The sequence below is a fragment of the Chiloscyllium plagiosum genome, unplaced genomic scaffold (assembly GCF_037043375.1).
Source record: "Chiloscyllium plagiosum isolate Xiang-an unplaced genomic scaffold, Cpla_swu_hap1 HiC_scaffold_30, whole genome shotgun sequence".
Taxonomy (NCBI): domain Eukaryota; kingdom Metazoa; phylum Chordata; class Chondrichthyes; order Orectolobiformes; family Hemiscylliidae; genus Chiloscyllium; species Chiloscyllium plagiosum.
This window is the reverse complement of record NW_028270168.1, coordinates 15685104-15703187: the sequence shown is the minus strand read 5'-3', so window position 1 is coordinate 15703187 and position 18084 is coordinate 15685104. Positions and strand designations below refer to the sequence as shown.

Here is an 18084-nt window from a genome sequence, read left to right as displayed (position 1 = left end):
CAGTTTTTGGGGGGGGGGGGGGGGTGGAGAGCAGCTTAAAGTAGAAGTGTGGGGCAGAGAGGTACACAGAGAAAATTCCAGAGCTAAAGGCAGAGGCAACTGAAGGCTGAATCACTGGTGGAGTGATTAGCATCAGGAATGCTAAAGAGATCAGCAAACCCTCTGCTTGACAGTGAAGCAATGCCATGGGATATTTTATGGTCTCTCGTGAGAACAGACAGGGCCTTGGTATGATGCCTCATCTAACAGGCAGCATCCTAACAGTGTAGCACTCCTTGGGGGTCACTTAGCTGAGTGGACTGGATGGCTAGTGTGCAGTGTGGGTTCAATGCCTGTATCTGCTGAGGTTGTCTGAAATAACTGCACAGAGGGTGGTATCCTGTCACCACATGACCCGTTATTTCCATGTACACAGTACACTGGCTGTGACGAGCCAGTCCCAGAATGGAAAAGATTTTAAATCTCCCATTTATATATATTTTTTCCTTTTTCTTTAAATTATTTTTCTCTCTCGTGTGCATATAGGTGTAGGACACGGTGAAGAATCATCGAGTGCAGGAAACTTTATTCATATTCCACCACCAGGAAGTAAAAACACCCGAGTGGCCAGTGACAAGCAGTGCCCTTATCTCCAGTATTTCTCTTTTTTTCCCTCCTCTCCCCTCACTACAGCCTGACAGCAGTAGTGCTTCCTTTTCCCCAGCATCCATGATGTGTGTGTGCAGGTGCCGGACACAGTGAAGAACAACAAGCGCATAAATCTTTATTTATATTCCACCACCAGGGGAAAAAAAGGAAACACTAGAGTGGCCAGTGACAAGCAGTGCCCTTATCTCCTGTTTTGATTTTTTTCACAAATGGAGAGTCCCTGACACTGATCCAGCTCCCTCAGAGCCAGATCTCAGAGTGTCAGGATGTCTGACACTCCTGTTTATTTATTTTTTCTTTTTTATGCTCTTTTTTTTCTTTTAGGATGTCTGACATTGCTGTTTACTTATTCTTCTTTTTTATGCTCTTTCTTTTAGGATGTCTGACACTGCTGTTTATATTTCTTTTTCTTTTCTCCCACCTCACTACCGCCTGACAGCGGTGGTGCTTATTTTTCCCCAGCACCCATGTCATGTGTGTGCAGGTGTCAGTCGCAGTGAAAAACAACAAGTGTGTAAATCTTTATTTGTATTTCACCACCAGAAAGAAAGGAAACACCCGAGTGGCCAGTGACAAGCAGTGTCCTTATCTCTTGTTTCTATCTGTCAGCCAGAGCTCCCTGATTGGCCTGGGTTAACAACCACAATCAAGGATCTCATAGTCAATAAGGTCCACCGATTCTGATCACTACATTACCATAAAGGTCTTAAACTCACCCCTTACCAGAAGTGTTTTGACCCTTGGTTTAAACTTACTGCTGGTTCTCTCTCTCTCTCTCTCGCGCTCTCTCGCTCTCTCTCGCGCTCTAATGAGAGTGTGGAACTAAAGTGACTTCACCTTCCTTCAATGCTGCACTGCAGTGGTCAGCCTAGGTTAGTTTTCTGAAGCAGGGTTTGGACCCAGAACATAGGAGGATGCTGCCTCACACCCAGGCACCTCAACTGCATGCTTTTAGGTGCAATACTTAAATGCAAAGACACACTCAAAAACTGGCAGCAATTGGAACACAACAGATGCATCAGTGCATGCTACAAACATACAATCATGTGGTTTTATTTGAGTGGAAACCCACCTCTTGTTCCTGAACACATTACTCTCTCAACTCATGCAACTGTCTCGCTCTCTGGCATTGGAGAGACAGAGACAGGCAATTTGGGTTCGCCAAGATGATCATTATGCTGTCACAGATACTGTAGCACATTGATCAAGATCAGCCCAGAAGTGGAAAGGACAGCCTGGGATGGACAGGACTGGAATGGAGCCGCGGAGAGAACAGACAAGGCAAAACATCAAGTTGTCAGGCAGGGCTGTGTCAGATGAGGGCTGACTGGAACAGATCAGGTCAAGCTGAATGGAGCAGAACTAAGTTTGGACAGGCATGGCAGTGGTTTTTTTACCTCGTGTAATGGAAAATGTGACCTTGAAGCTTGGCTGAGAACTGCAATCCTCACTTCACTTAAAAAGCTCGAGTCACAGTGCATGTGTATTAAATACAGCCTGGGTATCAGTGAGGTTCAAAACAGCTCGACTGCATCCAGTTGAGAATTCATTTTTAACGCATTATAGCCAACCGGAATTAATTTTTGTCCTTTCATGTACAAGAGCAGCTGTCCTGTTATATTTACAATGAGCTTCTTCTGATGTTAGCTTACACAATCACCTGGCACAATAAGGAGGCTGCTCAGCCCACCATCATGTGCAGGCCTTTTTTGAGAGGGTGATCTAATTTATCCCACTGCTCTGCCCTTTACCCACAGCCCTGTGATCTTTCTCTCTCTCAAGTATTTATCCAATTTCTTTATGAAGGTTATGATTGAATCAGCTTTCATTTCCTTTTCAGATCACCGTAACTCACTGCGGGAAACAATTTCTCCTCCCTTACTCGGTTTTGGCTGTTTTACTGATTACCTTAAATCAGTGTCTTCTAATGACTAATCCTTCAGACAGCTTCTCCTTATTTACTCAATCAATACCATGGATGTTTCTCTTAAATCTTCCCCCTTGACCTTCTGTGGCCTATGGAGGACATTCACAGCTTCTTTAGTATCTGCATGTGATTAATATCCTTCCCTAGTCTCAATCCTTCCTGGAGTTTTAAAGAGACACAGTGTTCTGCTTCAGTCAGAACAGCCTCCAGCTTCCTGGTTTCTTCAGCTCTGAAGCCCTCCAGAACATTCTCAACCTCTTTATCCTCCATTTTTTAGAAAATGCTTAAAATCTACCTCTTAGACCGGGCTTTTGGGTATCTCTCCTAATATTGCCTTATTAGGCCTGATCAAACATTAGCATGTAATGCCCCTGTGTACACTGCGTAAGTATACGCTGATAATCTTGATTGCTCTGGCAATTTGTGCAAGGAATTGTAGAGTCAAAGTAATGCATAGACAGCCCTGAGATTAACTCCAGGTCTTTATTGACATTCAGGCAACCTGAATCACAGCATTCAAGAGGTAAACATGGGATTATCAACTAAAGTTCCTGAACTTCATTGTGACTTCTGCGGGAGAGGGTAGGTGAGATCTGCAGAGTTAGTATTCACCTTGCAGGCTCATACATAACAAAGATACACTTGGGTAAAGCACCATGCTCTCGCTTTCCCTGAGAATCTTTAATACTTGGAGTGGAACATTACAGCTAGCACCCTGAGATCAATTAAACGCTTTGTATGTACACTTTTAACTACTGGGATCTTCTATTAAAATGCTTTCTACCAATAGTCCTGTGAGCAAAAATGCAACACTCGACTCCACATTTAGCATATTATTGTGGCTGTTGACATCTCCAAATCAGTTTTATTGCTTCACAAAGCTATTGCTTCCCTTTAGTGGATCCCAGCTTGAAATTGTTATCCACAGCCTCCATTGCTCTGCTGCAGGCTCTCCAAGTGATTGACCAGCTACATTCCCACAAAAGGTCAGCAAGCGTTAGCTGCCCATATTTTCACTCCTAATGAGGACTTACTGTTGCTTCTAACAGTGGGCAGTTCAGCAAAATTTCTGTCTGGCTCAAAATTATAGCGATGGCTGCTGGAGTGAGACAGTTTATTATATACCATACAAAAATAGCAAACACATTATCCTGGGTCTGACAAGGGGTGTAAGTTATGTATTTGCAAAAGCAATTGAATAGAAAAATGTATAAATGTGCCATGTGATGTGGCAATGTTGAGAAAGCTGGTCGTTTTAATCACTTGTGTTAAACACCAGGTTAAAATGCTACATTCAGTGTATTCTAATAAACCACCTTTTGTGACCTTATTTTCTGAGATAAAAGGTAGTTTTTCTCTTCAGCTTCTGCTGTTTTTCTTTTCCACTCTTGCAGCATGAAAAATAATTATAGCCTTGCAATGTTCCACTATGTTCCAATTGTGAAAGTATTCTTCCTCTTTCAATTTAATTACTAGTGTCTCCCAGTATAGATACACACACAGATACACATGCAGGTATTTACATAGGTATGTACACACACAGAGAGACAAGTACAAGCATGGGAGTATATATACATAAATAAAAAGAAAAATACTGTGAATATTAGAGACCAATATACACACACAGATAAGTATGCACCCCCCCCCCACACACAGGTACAAACACAAGTTTATACATAAACACATGTACAAATACAACCAATGGATTTGGCATCAGGCTCTGTAGGAGTATAGAACAAGGTGGGCAGAAAATTATTGCAGATGTTGGAGTCTGTACTGAAATCCTGAAGATCATAGCGGGTCAGATAGCATCCATGAAGAGAGAGCAAGCTAACGTTTTGCTGTCTTTGATGAAGAGCCATCTGGACTCAAAACATTAGCTTGCTCTTTCTCCATGGACGCTGTCTGACCCGCTGTGATCTCCAGCACTTTCTGCCCAAAGTGGGGTTTGGAACGGACATAGTGGGGTCATGCGCTCTGAGGCAGCAATGGTGGAACCTCCTGACTCTTTTTCTTCTCAACACTGCCATAGCCCTCCACCCAGCCCAGCCTCGCCCAACCCAATATACCCTGTGGCCCACTGGAAACCAGCAACCCCCACCCCCTCTGCCCTCGCAATCACTGTGGCAACAACGTTCAAGCTTCAAAATGGGGTCACAGCCGGAGAACGTTTGGGGAACGTTGGTGTGGAAACTCCAAAAAAGATTTCAGTTATTAGTGGGGTGCTACAGGGATCTGCTTTGGGACCACTGCTGTTTGTCATTTTTACAAATATTCTGGGTGAGGGGGTAGAAGGATGGGTTAGTAAATTTGCAGATGATACTAAGGATGGTAGAGTTGTGGATAGTGATGAAGGATGTTGTAGGTTACAGAGAGACACAGATAAGCTAAAGAACTGGGCTGAGAGGTGGCAAATGGAGTTTAATGCAGAAAAGTGTGAGGTGATTCACTTTGGAAGGCACAGGAATATAGAGTACTGGGCTAATGGTAAGATTCTTGGTAGTATAGATGAACAGAGAGATCTCGGTGTCCATGTATATAGATCCCTGAAAGTTGCCATCCAGTTGATAGGGCTATTAAGAAGGCATACAGTGTGTTAGCCTTTATTGATAGAGAAACTGAGTTTCAGAACCATGAGATCATACTGCAGTTGTACAAAACTCTAGTAAAGCCGCACCTGGAGTCTTGTGTACAGTTCTGGTCACTGCATTATAGGAAGGATGTAGAAGCTTTGGAAAGGATGCAGAGGAGATTTACCAGGATGTTGCCTGGTATGGAGGGACAGTCTTATGAGGAAAAGCTGAGGGATTTGAGGCTGTTTTCATTAGAGAAGAGAGTTGAGAGGTGACTTAATTGAGATGTATAAGGTAATCAGAGGGTGGATAGTGAGACCCTTTTTCCATGGATGGTAATGGCTAGCACGAGGGGACATAGCTTTAAATTGAGGGGTGATATTTATAGGGCAGATGTCAGAACTAGTTTCTTTACTAAAAGTAGTAGGGGCGTGGAATGCAACAGCAGTAGACCTGCCAACTTTAAGGGTATTTAAATGTTCATTGGATAGGCTTACGGACAAGAATGGAATAGTGTAGGTTAGATGGGCTTCAGACTGGTTTCACAGGTCGGCGCAACATCAAAGGGCTTCTACTGTGCTGTAATGTTCGATGAATATACTGTCTCTGGACTCTCATTATCTCATTTTTGAAGGCTTCCCATTTTCCAGCCGTCCCTTTATATGTGAGGGGTGATAGATATAGGACAGATGTCAGCGGTCGTTTCTTTACTCAGAGTAGTAGGCGCATGGATGGCACTGCCTGCAACAGTAGTCAACTTGCCAAGTTTCAGGGCATTTAATTGGTCCTTAGATAAACATAAGGATGAAAATAGAATAGTGTCAGTTAGATGGGCTTCACAAGTTTGACGGGTCGGCGCAACATCAAGGGCTGAAGGGCCTGTACTGTGCTGGAATGTTCTATGTTCTGAAGAGAACTGGGGTTCAGCAGGAAAAGTCAGATCATAGGATGTGTTATTGTAAGCAATGCCAGAAACTCAAGGCTGTCCAAAATGTATTTCCATCTTGAATCAAAATGTCTCTCCACAGATGCTGCCTGACCCACTGTGATTTTCAGCACTTGTTGTGCTCAGCACAGATTCCAGCATCTGCAGTAACTTGCTCCTATGTGGTGGAAAAGGCATTTGGCATGCTTGCCTTCATTGGCCAGAACATTGAGTAGAGGAGTTGGGAGGTCATGTTGTGGTTGTACAGGACATTGGTGAGGCCATTTTTGGAATAATGCATTCAATGCTGGTCATTCTTTGATAGGCAAGATGTTGTTAAACTTGAGAGGGCGCTGAAAATGTTTTACAGCATGTTGCTGGGACTGAAGTATTTGAGCTATAGGGAGAGGCTGAATTGGCTGGGGATGTGTCCCTTGGAGCGTCGGAGGCTGAGGGGTGACCTCATAGAGGTTTATAAAATCATGAGGGGCATGGATAGGATAAATAGTAAAGGTCTTTTTCCTAGAGTGGGGGAGTTCAAAACTAGAGGGCTGAGGTTCAAGGTGAGAGGGTAACGATTTAAAAAGGACCTGAGGGGTAGCTTTTTTACGCAGAGGGTTGTGCGTGTATGGAACGAGCTGTCAGAGGAAGTGGTGGAGGCGGGTACAATTACAACTTTTAAAAGGCATCTGGATGGGTATATGAACAGGATTGGCCAGGTACTGGCAAATGGCACTAGGTCAGACTGGGGTGTCAGATGAGTTGGACCAAAGGCTCTATTTCTGTGCTGTATAACTCTACGATTCTATGACTCTATAGGACTGAGATGTTGTTTTGATTATTTTAACTTGAAGGTATTATGGGAAACAAATGAAACAGATACAAATTTTAAAATTCCATTGGTAAATATGGCAAATTGCCTCCAGCCCACCAACTCTCCCTGTTACTGTCCATGTCAATTCTTCACGCTTGCTCAAACTCCTTCTCCTCTCCCACATGATGATGGTAGAGTTCCTTCAGGCCTCATCGCCATCCCACCATGCTCTGTATGTGAATGGTTGATCTTCCACCATCCCCACCACCTCCTGTGGTGCCACCACCAACCACCTCTTTGTTACTCTGTCAGCATTGTAAAGGGAAAATCCCCTCTGTGGCACTTCCCCCAAGGTGCCAAGAGCACCTTTCCTGGCAACAGCAAGAGTGACAGCTTTTTACTCCCCCCTTCTACTTTTTAACCCCTTGTTCTTACACTCCTCCCAAGTGAAACAGAATTTTACTTATTTCAATTTTTTGTACCTTATTCGCTGCTCACAATGTGGCTCTTTACTTTGGGGAGACCATATTGACATTGTGTGACCACTTTGCTGAGTATATCATTTAGCTTGAGAGCATGTCCCTGAGCTTTCAGTCACCTATTACTTCAATTCTCTGCTCCACATTCACTTTGATCCCACTTCACTGTTCTTATGAAACTCAATGTAACCTAGAGGAAGCAACTGGGCACTTTACAGCTTTCTGAATTCGATAGTTTCAGGTCAACCCACATGTTACTCCTCTGATCTTTGCTGGCTGCGCTTATGTTGCTTTTGGATCAGTGGTGCTGGAAGAGCACAGCAATTCAGGCAGCATCCGACGAGCAGCAAAATCAACGTCGATTTTGCTGCTCGTCGGATGCTGCCTGAATTGCTGTGCTCTTCCAGCACCACTGATCCAGAATCTGGTTTCCAGCATCTGCAGTCATTGTTTTTACCTTATGTTGCTTTTGCCTGTACACAATGCTGCCATTTGCACCTCCTTTAGGATTGGTTCATTACTTATCCCATTCCCACTTCCCCGGTCTTACGTCATCTACCCTTTCATCATTCAGTCTCACCAGCCTTATACCCTAACACAGTCCCTCCCTTTTGTTTCTGTGGCTACTCTCCCTGCTTTCACTTCCTACAATGTGGAAGCTGGCCATTCAGCCCATTGATTCTACACTGCCCCCCTGAAAAGCGTCCTACCCAGACCCACCCCATCCCTGTAACCCTGCATTTCCCATGGCTAATCCACATAGCCTGCACATCCCAGGACACTATGGGCAATTTACCATGGTCAATCCACCTAACCTGCACATCTTTGGACTGTGGCAGGAAACCAGAGCACCTGGGGAGAACAATCAAAATCCACACAGTCACCTGAGACTGGAATTGAACTGGGGTCCCTGGTGCTGTAACGCAGCAGTACTGTCCACTAAGCCACAATGCCACCAATGGCCTCATTTTATTGTTTTCAGAACATGCACAAACACTAAACTTGCAGGTTGAGTCAGTAGTTAGGAAAGCAAATGCAATGTTGGCATTTAGTTTTGAGAGGACTTGAATATAAAAGGAGGGATGTGCTTCTGAGGCTCTATAAATCTCTGGAGAGGCCATATTTGGAGTATTGTGCACAGTTTTGGGCCTCATATTTCAGGAAGGATGTACTGGCCCTGGAGCATGTCCATACAATCCCTACAGTGTGGAAACAGGCCAGTTGGCCCATACCGAACAGCATCCCACCTAGACCCATCCCCCTACCATGCATTTCCCATGGCTAACCCATCTCATCTGCATATCCCTGAATGCTATGGGCAATTTTGCACGGCCAATCTGCCAAACCTGCACATCTTTGGATTGTGGAAGGAAACCAGAGCACGCCAAGGAAACCCACACAGACACAGGGAGAATGTGCAAACTCCACACAGACAGTAACCCAAGGCTGGGAATCGAACCAGGGTCCCTGGTGCTATGAGGCAGCAGTGCTAATCACTGAGCCACTCTGCTGGCATGTTCAGAGGAGGTTCATGAGAATGGTCCCAGGAATGAAAAGCTTAACATATGATAAACATTTGAGGACTCTGGGTCTATACTTGATGGAGTTTAGAAGGATGGTGGGGGTGGGTGCAATCTAATTGAAACATACAGAATACTGAATGGCCTGGACAGAGTGAATGTTGGCAAGATGTTTCCATTGGTAGGAGAGACTGGGATCTGAGGGCATAGCCTTAGAGTAAAGGGAAGACCTTTTAGAACGGAGATAAGGAGAAACATCTTGATTAGATTAGATTACTTACAGTGTGGAAACAGGTCCTTCGGCCCAACAAGTCCACACCGACCCGCCGAAGCGCAACCCACCCATACCCCTACATTTACCCCTTTAATCTAACACTACGGGCAATTTAGCATGGCCAATTCACCTGACCCGCACATCTTTGTGACTGTGGGAGGAAACCGGAGCACCCGGAGGAAACCCACGCAGACACTGGGAGAATGTGCAAACTCCACACACACAGAGTTGCTTGAGGCGGGAATTGAACCCGGGTCCCTGGCGCTGTGAGGCAGCAGTGCTAACCACTGTGCCACCGTGCCACTCTCTTCAGCCAGAGAGTGGTGCATCTGTGGAATTCATTGCCACAGAAGGCTGTAGGGCCAGGACATTGAGTATATTGAAGACTGAGATAGATAGGTTCTTGAGAATCAAGGGGAGAAAGCAGGAGAATGGGGTTGAGAAACATCTCAGGCATGATTGAATGGCGGACCAGACTTGATGAACTGAATGGCCTAATTTCTACTCCTATGTCTTATAGTTTTTCCTATGTCTTACTACTTGGTTTGAGTTGGAAGAAACTCAAAATCACACTTAATCCATCACATTTTAAATTCCTCTTCTTCCAATGCATGTTTTTTAATAAAAGCCCCTCTTGTTTAAAACATGTTGCTTTTCTAACATTTCTCCTGTTCTACCAGAAGACCATTGATCCAAAACATTAGTTTCTCTCTCCACAGATGATGCCAAATGAGCTGACCATTTCCAGCAGTTTCTTTTTTTTTGTTAATCACACAGAATAGTGGTTGCCTTTTTCAGCACCAGCTAATGCAGAGATGATCAACAATGGAGTGTTCACCTTGACTGCGGAGAGTGAAGGTACTTGATGTGTTCTCACTTATCACAGAGCAGCCAGTGTTCGGAACACTGTGCGTCTGGTCACAATAACTACCAAATATTTATATTGTCTGTAAACTGGCATAATATAAGGCTCACTTACTGGTACAAAAACCAATCCAGAACTGTGTGACCTGACCTTCTTATACCCTTCTCAAAGATAACAAATAGGGAAGGTACCTTCATTCCATCTCACATTCGAAATCATGAAGCATTTCAATTTTGCTCATCCCGTTTAAGCAGATTGATTGAGTGCACTTAAAGCAAGTCAGCATTGTGGCAGGAGTGCCATGGCTCAGTGGCTAGTACTCTCAGCTTCAGGCTGGAAGATTGTGGATTTCAGATACATCCCAGAGATTTATGCATCAAATCGAAGTTGGCAAACCTCATAACAGCACTGATGGAAAGGGGCTGCCTCTCAAATTGATGTCCCACCTAGTCTTGATGGTGGGAGTGGAAAAAAAAATCCCATGGCAGCATTTCAAAGATGACGGCAGTTTCCAGCAGTGTAGTGGCCAGTGTTTATCCCCCTAACAACATCACTACAGCAGGTCATCTGCTCATTATCGCACTGCTATTTCTGCTGTGTGCAGAATGGCTGCCAATTTTCCTACAACTTCTATTTCTTCCTTTACTCTAAATTACTTTGAAATGCACAGAGGTTGTAAGAGGTGTTACACAAATGCAAGTTCTTCTTCCTTTCGCACAGTCCAGAAAAATGCACCAACCGTCACTCTGCATTGTGAGTTTTTTTGAGGCCACATTGGAGAGTTGGCATTTCTGTTTTTAAGACATATGGTTGGAGGTGACAGCCTCAGTGAGACACATCTCCAGAACTAATGATTCCTGGAATATCTGGCCACGTTTTCTCACTTCAGGAGGTGGTGACGTGGAGTATAAATTCTGCCCCCTCATGCGCCAATCATGCCACAGATAATTTGCTGATAAATGTTTTCCATTTAGAATATGCTGCAGCAAGCTAATCAGAAATCTGAATGGAGCAATCACTATCCATTGTCAACTCCTTTCACTTCTAGATAATTCCTGGTACCTTTATCTGAAGCTGTTCTGCCTGTTGTGTACTTCATATATCTGAGGAATGTAAATGTGACTATACTTTCTAAGTAGGCAAGAACTTTCTCTAGATCATCTTATACAACATTTTAAAAACGTCCTCCAGCTCAGATTCTAGTAGCTTCTATGTCTACTTATTTGTCTCTGAATCAATACCCAGGCTTAATCAATCAAGCACAGACTCAGTTACCAGACTCAAAATCAATCACAGAACAGCTAAACTCTGCAATGCTTGGTTTTGAGTGCCATATACACTGTATGTGCCAAAACACGTTTCTCTTCTGTTGAGGGACTTGCCACAATAAATACTTAAAAGGAAAAACATGCTGCAAAAAAAACTTTTTATTGGCGTAATTGTGTGAAATAATTGCATAGAGGCCACCAAACCATCCTTTATTTTACATGTGCAAGGCCAGCTCAGAGTTCCTGAACTGAGATTTTAAATCCCCTGTTTATATATTTTTTTGTCCACATTACAGTACACATTTTAAAGTTGTGCAGATTCGGTGAATTGGGCATACTAAATGGCCCACAGTGTTCAGGAATGTGTCGGTTAGATGCATTAGTCAGTGGTAAATATAGGGTAGGGGAATGGGTCAGGGTGGGATACTCTGGAGGGTCGGTGTGGACTTGGGCTGAAGAGTCTGCATCCGCACTGTAGGAATTCTATGATTCTATCACATGGGCTGCTCCCACACACAGTCCATTGTCAGCTAATTAGTGTCCCTATTAGCAATTATTCATTCTCCAAGGGTGACCATTACCCACTCCTTTATCCAACTGTTTTCTTCTCTTTGGACTCAATCACCGCATATCGTTTACTCTCCCCCTTTACCCCCACCCAGTTTTCTGCATAATGCCTAACCTTTTCCTAGCTACCATCAGTTCTGAAGAATGCTCTTGAAACATTAACTCTGATTTCTCTACACAGATGCTGCCAGACCTCTTGCGTTTTTCCAGCAATTTCTGCTTTTGTTTCTGTATATTATGGGCATATTTCTGACGATGCACTGAGTTGTACATCGAAGTAGACCAAAGGGCCCAGGAAGATATCTGTTCAATATCTTTACAGCCATTTTTCCTCTTCCCCTATTTTATTTTTATGCTGCCATTTAGGTTTCCCAGCATCTATTCTGCAGTTGTTCTGGGGGCTAATGAGTGCACTAGACCAACTCTAGAGACTCATTTTATTTCAATGGTTTTTCTAAATGACATCCCCCAGAGAAATGAGAATGCATTATGTACTCATTATAATCGCTAAAAATAATTTCTTTAAATGTAAAATTATTCAAACATACCAAATGACAATTTGAATTGCTCTGAAGTACGATGATACAAGTGAGGATTGTGTACAATAGACTGTAATCATGAACTCAGTTTGGCAGTTTTGGGTAACCCTTGGTTGACTATTTTAACTGTTTTGTCAATCTGTTAGGATAGGTTGGGTAAAGATGAGCTAATTTCAGTGGGAGGACCTGAAGAGGTTGTTATAGAGTCAGAAAACAAATCATCTCGGCTACTTTGACAGAGACACTGAGCACAGCATAAGCAAAGGCTGAACCATAGAAAGGGCTTACAATAAAAAAAGATAAACCAGTTAAACAGGTAGACTGCATAGATTCATGATAGATAGCTCATGCCTGACAAACCCCGTCACTGCATTTTTTTGAAGAGGTGACTAAAATAGTGGACAGGAGAATGGATGCTGTTTCTATAGAGTCATAGAGATGTACAGCATGGAAACAGACCCTTCGGTCCAATCGGTCCATGCCGACCAGATATCCCAACCCAATCTAGTCCCACTTGCCAGCAGCCGGTCCATATCCCTCCAAATCCTTCCTATTCATATACCCATCCAAATGCCTCTTAAATGTTGCAATTGTACCAGCCTCCACCACTTCCTCTGGCAGCTCATTCCATATCCGTACAAACCTCTGTGTGAAAAAGTTGCCCCTTAGGTCTTTTTATATCTTTCCCCTCTCATCCTATACTTATGCCCTCTAGTTCTGGACTCCCCAACCTCAGGGAAAAGACTTTGCCTATTTACCCTATCCATGTCCCTCATAATTTTGTAAACCTCTATAAGGTCACCCCATAGCCTCTGACGCTCCGGGGAAAACAGCCCCAGCCTGTTCAGCCTCTCCCTGTAGCTCAAAGCCTCCAACCCTGGCAACATTCTTGTAAATCCTTTCTGAACCCTTTCAAGTTTCACAACATCTTTCCGATAGGTAGGAGACCAGAATTGCACACAATATTTCAAAAGTGGCCTAACCAATGTCCTGCACAACCGCAACATGACCTCCAAACTCCTGCACTCAATACTCTGACCAATAAAGGAAAGCATACCAAACGCCTTCTTCACTATCCTATCTACCTGCGACTCTATTTTCAAGGAGCTATGAACTTGCACCCCAAGGTCTCTTTGTTCAGCAACACTCACTAGGACCTTACCATTAAGTGTATAAGTCCTGCTAAGATTTGCTTTCCCAAAATGCAGCATCTTGCATTTATCTGAATTAAATTCCATCTGCCACTTCTCAGCACATTGGCCCATCTGATCAAGATCCTGTTGTAATCTGAGGTAACCCTCTTCGCTGTCCACTACACCTCCAATTTTGGTGTCATCTGCAAACTTACTAACTGTACCTCTTATGCTTGCATCCAAATCATTTATGTAAATGACAAAAAGTAGAGGACCCAGCACCGATCCTTGTGGCACTCCACTGGTCACAGGCCTCCAGTCTGAAAAACAACCCTCCACCACCACCCTCTGTCTTCTACCTTTGAGCCAGTTCTGTATCCAAATGGCTAGTTCTCCCTGCATTCATTAGATCTAACCTTGCTAATCAGTCTCCCATGGGGAACCTTGTCAAATGCCTTACTGAAGTTCATATAGATCACATCTACTGCTCTGCCCTCATCAATCCTCTTTGTTACTTTTTCAAAAAACTCAATCAAGTTTGTGAGACATGAGTTCCCACGCACAAAGCCATGTTGACTATCCCTAATCAGTCCTTGCCTTTCCAAATGTATGTACATCCTGTCCCTCAGGATTCCCTCCAACAACTTGCCCACCTCCGACGTCAGGCTCACTGATCTGTAGTTCCCTGGCTTGTCCTTACCGCCCTTCTTAAACAGTGGCACTACGTTTGCCAACCTCCAATCTTTCAGCACCTCACCTGTGACTATCGATGAGACAAATATCTCAGCAAGAGGCCCAGCAATCACTTCTCTAGCTTCCCACAGAGTTCTAGGGTATACCTGATCAGGTCCTGTGGATTTATCCACATTTACCCATTTCAAGACATCCAACACTTCCTCCTCTGTAATATGGACATTTTGCAAGGTGTCACCATCTATTTCCCTACAGTCTATATCTTCCATATCCTTTTCCACAGTAAATACTGATGCAAAATACTCATTTCCTGGCCTTGACTTTTGATTTGCTTATGGATTCTAATGCAAGACATAACATAACCCTGCATTGTACCTCTCCCCCCTCCCCATCTCATTTTGGGTTTGGAGGCTCATATCATCCAATGCGTGGCTTCTTCAAACCATGTGGATTCATCCCTCCCATCGATGAAGCAGGTTGTATCCACTACTATCTCACTACCTCACCATTCTGCTACTCTCCCCACCCCAAACACCCCTTCCTTTATCTGCGGCCCCCCTACCCCACCTCTAGCCCTGAATGGTTATACCCGAAACGTTGACTTCTCCACCTCCTGATGCTGCCTGGTTTGCTGTGTTTTTCCAGCCTCCTGCTTGTCTCTGCAGCTTACCCACTTGTCCTGACTTTCTCCCACCTTATGGGGCAGTATGTGAGAAAAGCATTGGCCTCTACAACCCAGAGGCCTACTCACAGCCTGAAAACCTTAACCCCTCCCCCACCATTTACTCAGGACAAGGGGAGACCCACACCAAGCAGGTGGAATATAATTGGTTTCATTTTAGTGTTAAAAACTGTCTACAGAGTCTGCTAAGGTGAGGGAAACATTCATTTTATTTAAGGAATATCTTACAGTGGTCCATCTTGCCACAAGGCAACAAGAAAAAGCAAGATCCAGTGGTACTGGGTCACTTGTCTCAATAGCAGATTTACCTCTCTTATACCCCTTTTATACCACAGCAAGGAAATGTTCAGCCTTAGCTTCACAAAGCAGACGGGACATTCGTTGCAGGACTCATCACAGATGTCCCTTCTTCAAGGTCCTACTCAGTTCCCTTACTTTCCTCCCCAATCCTCAGCCATCTGAAACACACTCCCTCACGCTTCTGACTAGGATCAGTAACACACTGGACAAATCTATTTGTCCAGTGTAGCACGGTGGCTCACAGTACCAGGGTCCCAGGTATGATTCCAGCCTCAGGTGACTGTCTGCGTGGGTTTCCTCCAGGTGCTCTGGTTTCCTCCCACAGTCCAAAGATGTGCAGGTCAGGTGAATTGGCCATGTTAAATTCCCCATAGTGTTAGGTGCACTAGTCAGAGGGAAATTGGTCTGGGTGGGTTACTTTTCGGAGGTCAGTGAGGACTGGTTGGGCTGAAGGGCCTGTTTCTACACTGTAGGGAATCTAATCATCAAATCTAATCTATTTGTGCCAGAAGCCCTTCTTTATCTAGCCTGCCTGTAGTTCCAGCAGTGACCACCACTGGCACTACAGAGCTGTTGGTCATCCAATTGGCTGGCAGCTCTCAGAGGCTGGACTTCCTCCTGAGATAGGAAGACTTGCCTTGAGGTAATGACTGCTGCTCCCAGTGTCAAAATGCTGAGTAGCAGTCAATAGGCTAGCTCGACACCATACTTATTTTATGGTTGGTGCTGAGTATGGAGGCCACACAGCAAGTAAAGTCCAGTGTAAAATTGGTGTTCTTCATTGACTACACCATTCTGAAGCAAAGCCTTTTGTCAGACATTCAATTATTGCCCATCAGGTGATGTCCATATATTAAACAAGATAATGTATTCACTCTGAAATTATATGTTAATGATGTGAATATGTTCCATCATTATTGGATATGCTCTAAGCATAAAAATATGTTAAAAAGTAATATATATATATATATATATATATATATATATATATATATAAAAATATATATCTATTAATAAAATCCATAGAAGGTCTTTCCTGGATCAAATCAACAGCTGCTAAAGTAATTTGAAATGGAGCTTTTGATAGCTCTCTGACAGTCACTAAATATTGCAGTGTATCAAATGCCTGTTCACACATACACTTACTCACTTTCTCTCTCTCTCTCTCTCTCTCTCTCTCTCTCTTTCTCTCACACTCTCTCTCTGCTTGCTTACCAACTACGTTAGGCTCATTTTTATGGAGCGCTGTGCAGCTACTGCTTTTTCATAAATGTCCAAAAGTGTTTGCATCAAGATTCTTTGTGGATAATTTCCAAATCTGCAGTTAAGGATTTACTGGGTTATCAACGTAATGCAAATGTTATAATTCGAAAGCTGTGACTCATACAGTGTAATTTTCCTTTTCTGTTTTTGTTCAGGAGTCATGATTGTTAATTATACTTGTAGTACCCCCATCGTCTTAACTTGTGCTTTCTGTTATATTTGAGTGCCTTTATGTGTCCTTGATTTTAAGCTTCAGTCATAATCTTGTAATGAGAAGTACCTTGTTGAATTTGCGTCCTGATCCACTTTGGTTTTGAAAAACAAATTACAAAGAATACTGGTAAATGTAATTGTTCTGATCTGGTCACATTGTCAGTCTCACCGTGACCTCTCCATGCCCACTATACATCCATCTTACATAAGTGAATTTAACTGTTGGCTGCCTGTTCAATGTTTTCTTTGAGGCCGTTATGATCTCTGTGGCGAACTATCAACTGGAAGAGCCAAAATTACTGAGTGACCCCCAAATGAGGAAATTACCAACAAGGTTGCACTTATTGTAGTTTTTACTTTAAAATAATTTTCAGAACTATTGGAGATTACATATGAACTATTGGATAAATGATACTTCAAATAAAAAGGTAAATTTCACTTTAAACAGTAAATACATCAAAGAGACATCATAAACAACCACAGGTACTCCCTGCACAGATGTGGCATTACTTGGATAAGCAGTTCCACGGTATGCTGTTCTTTGCTGATCCAGTGTCAGTCAGCAGTACTTTCCAATAACATTTTTCATTCTTGAGTTTCATGAGTCACAACAGTCCTGATAGTGTAGCTGTCCAAAGTTTCTTTTTAATTGGCAACCAATGATACCCTGATTTACAGTTTGGCCACTTCGGGGAAAACACCAAGCTCTTTAAGCCTCTGAGCTTCACAAATTTTAGATTTTTTTATTATTATTAGCCAGTTCACACATTGACAGAAAAGGAAATAGGAGCTCTTAGAGGCAAACAGAAAAGAAAAAGACCTCTTCCATTGAAGGATTTGCTTTTCCTACTCACAAGAATTCTTTGTACTCCGCTTTCTGTCTCTGTCTGCTTTCTCTTGATGTCTACATCTTGTGCCTGCACTCCCAGTTTCTCTGCTTGTCACTCTCTTCTGTGTTATCAGCTCTCTTGTGTCTAACCACTTCTTCCTGTTGCTACTGCTTCCAGGTCAAGAGCTAACAGATCACATGGGCCAGTATTTATCACGATCTAATAAATAAACAATTGATCCCTTTATAATCAATGCAAACTCTTAAAAGTCTTCTTAAAATATTCCTTTAAACCATTACAATTTCCACATGCATTTTATAGAAATTACCAAACACTGGTTCTGAATTAGTGGTGCTGGAAGAGTACAGCAGTTCAGGCAGCATCCGAGGAGCAGTAAAATCGACGTTTCGGGCAAAAGCCCTTCATCAGGAACACAGGCAGAGAGCCTGAAGAGTGGAGAGATAAGTGAGGGGGGTGGGGAGAAAGTAGCATAGAATACAATAGGTGAGTGGGGGAAGGGGAAATGAGGAAACTGTTGAAGTCCACATCGATGCCCTGGGGTTTAAGTGTT

At 43.3% G+C, this 18084-nt stretch overlaps 1 long non-coding RNA gene across 2 annotated transcripts in view; it reads right to left on the bottom strand.

Annotated features, from left to right (window-relative positions):
* Positions 1-17627, bottom strand: part of LOC122563546 (uncharacterized) — an 88887-nt gene extending 71260 nt beyond the window's left edge. Inside the window, exon 1 of one of the 2 annotated variants that reach the window (XR_006315644.2) lies at positions 17538-17627. This is a non-coding gene — a long non-coding RNA (uncharacterized LOC122563546). Of the gene's footprint in view, positions 1-10216; positions 10368-17537 lie in introns of those variants that run through there. The other variant, XR_015752130.1, reaches the window with a different exon arrangement.
* Between the last annotated feature and the right edge of the window lie 457 nt (positions 17628-18084).